This window comes from Phyllostomus hastatus, unplaced genomic scaffold (genome assembly GCF_019186645.2).
Source record: "Phyllostomus hastatus isolate PE091 unplaced genomic scaffold, TTU_PhHast_1.1 phas_contig_209, whole genome shotgun sequence".
In the NCBI taxonomy this organism is placed as follows: domain Eukaryota; kingdom Metazoa; phylum Chordata; class Mammalia; order Chiroptera; family Phyllostomidae; genus Phyllostomus; species Phyllostomus hastatus.
In genome coordinates, this window is record NW_025333735.1 from 3,845,507 (window position 1) to 3,848,139 (window position 2,633).

The following is a 2,633-nucleotide window of genomic DNA, read 5'->3' on the forward strand; positions in this document are numbered from 1 at the left end:
GTCATGCCTCAGGGAACAGGCTTTTATCTGATTGGACTTATTGAGTGGCTGATTTATTTCCATTCAGGCCGCTATGGAGAAGAGGACAGTGGACTCTCCCCTGGGAGAAGGTGGGCCTGATACTAGACAGCATTCGATATACTCACAGCTGAGAACTCCTGAAAACAAAGAGTGCAGGGGGAGGGTGTGTTGTGTCTGTTCAGAGCAGGTAGTTGCAGTTTAACAATCAGATGAGCCACCTGCAGCTGACATATTGTGTATGAATGCTGACTGGTATAATTATTATTTCAGATTTGGCCTTTTGGGTGATGGTAGCATTGACTTATATCCACTCATTTGGCCTTGACATTGTGTCATCTCTAAGGCTCTTTAGTGCCTCTCCAAACTCTGTTGTGTAAGACATGTGTATGCTAGTCATCTAAGTGCATCCTTAAACTGGCTTTGTTATAAATAATTCCCAGTTGCATCTAGCTTCAAATCTATTTTATATTTTGGGGGAGTATGGTTATTTTTACTGCTTCTGAGTTCCAATTATGACAAATGAATTTGCAAGCAGAAAAAAGCTTAAAGAAATGAAAACCCAGAACCATACTACTAATGGAGAAAGCACGTTTTGTGTTTGAATGTCAGTTTCTGAGGGAAAAAATTGGTGTCCTCAGGAGTACAAAATGGTGAACATTGCTAGATCTACTACCTAGAAAGATACTTCAGAAAGGTTGTCGATCAGTCTAAAGCCCGTGTGAAAAATGAGATTTGCTCCACAATTAAAAATACCCATGCCTTTAAAAGGAATGGAAAGTAGCTGCTTGGAAGAAAGGGCATACTAATACTTCATTTTATAACCTTGGCAATTTACAAAATGCTCCATCATTTTAATTTAAGATATCCTTGTGGAGTGTGACATTATGCACATTTTTAAGAGCAACAAATGAAATAAAGGGAGACTAAGTGACTTGCCAAAAATCACAGTCAATAAATAATAGGTTTGAAAGGTCTTTGGATGCCATCTGCATGCGCCCCACTAGCTCACATCACAAAGGCCACATATTTCAGAGTACCCTCTTCCCCACGCCCTTCCCTTTGCTGCCCAAGTGAGCTCTGAGCTGCCTTTTCTGGTTCCTGTAAGAACAATAAGAAATGGCTCCCCTTCCTCACTTCCCTTTGGTGCAGTGCTTGATATCTATGTGCTGAGTAACTTAGAGGGTATCCTTGGAGATGGGCTTCATTTTCTTAATCGTTAAGATTTCCTCTACGACTTAAATGTTCTATTTTTTGACTATTACAAAAGTTGATTTAACAAAAGTGTTCAATATAAAAATGTACACGACTCAATTTTTATACTGTGGTACAACAGGCAATGTGGAGAGGGGATGTGTGGAAGCAGCTGGCTTCCGTGGTGAACGCAGCCATCCTTCATTCATCCCAAAGCTTCTAACATGACAATACTATTTCCTCATATTACCACCATTACAATATTGTTCTGTTGCCCGCTAGGTGCCATCTCCTCACGACAATATTCCTTGGACATGTCTGCCACCATGTAACTTCCTGTCCATAATTATTATTTTTTAAATATTTTATTTATTTATTTATTTTTAGAGAGAGAAGGGAGGGAGACAGAGAGAGAGAGAGAGAGAAACATCAATGTGCGGTTGCTGGGGGCTGTGGCCTGCAACCCAGGCATGTACCCTGGCTGGGAATCGAACCTGCGACACTTCGGTTCACAGCCCGCACTCAATCCACTGAGCTACGCCAGCCAGGGCTCTTGTCCATAATTATTATTTTTTTAACTCTGAAGGGTGAGTGGGTGAGCTTTGCTCATGGTGTCTTTCAGAGAGCTCAAAGATACCAAACAGAATTTGTGGTTTCCCTCACACTGCTGTGGGAGACCCCAAATGTTCTATATTCTTTAAAATTAAAACTGAAACGTCAAAGCATAATGAAAACAATAGCTACCATTTCTTGAGCACTATTTGGCATGAAGTCCTATACTGAAATCTTTTACATGTATTGTGGTTAGCTCGACACAGCCTACAACATTAACTTAACTGTATGGTAAGTCTCCTGAGCCACAGAGACGCAAAGCAGCTCTCCCCAAGTCTATGAACTCCCATGAGCTCTCACCAGGATAATTACAACAGCTTCTTAATTGGTCTTCTTGCTTTTGCTTTGGCATCACCACTTCCATTTTCCACATTACATTCAGAGTAATCTTGATAAAACTGACAGCAGAAGAGGTCCCTGCCCTGATGGCTTTCCATCCCACTTAGCCAACCGAAGCTCTAACTCCCCACCACTCCCTCCTTTACACTCACTCTCTGGTGGTCGGAATAATGCCCCCTTCCCCCCGTAAGATATCTGTGTTCTAATCCTGGAAACCTGTAAAACTATTACCTTACATGACAAAGGGGACTTTACATATTTAATTAAGTTAAGAAACTTGAGGTGGGGAGTGGCTTTTGGTATTATCCTGGATTCTCTGAGTGGGTCCAATGTAGTTACAAGGGTCCTATAAGGAAAAGAAGGAGGCGATGGGGAGGGGGACAGGGAGCAGTCATGGAAAGATTTGAAGATGTTAGCCAGCTGGCTTTGGAAGTGGAGGAAGGGCCATAAGCCAAGGAATGCAGACAGCC

The 2,633-nt window shown here is 42.0% G+C and overlaps 1 pseudogene; it reads right to left on the reverse strand.

Annotated features, from left to right (window-relative positions):
• Positions 1 to 1,417: 1,417 nt before the first annotated feature.
• On the reverse strand, positions 1,418 to 1,556 carry LOC123816398 (annotated as a pseudogene).
• Between the last annotated feature and the right edge of the window lie 1,077 nt (positions 1,557 to 2,633).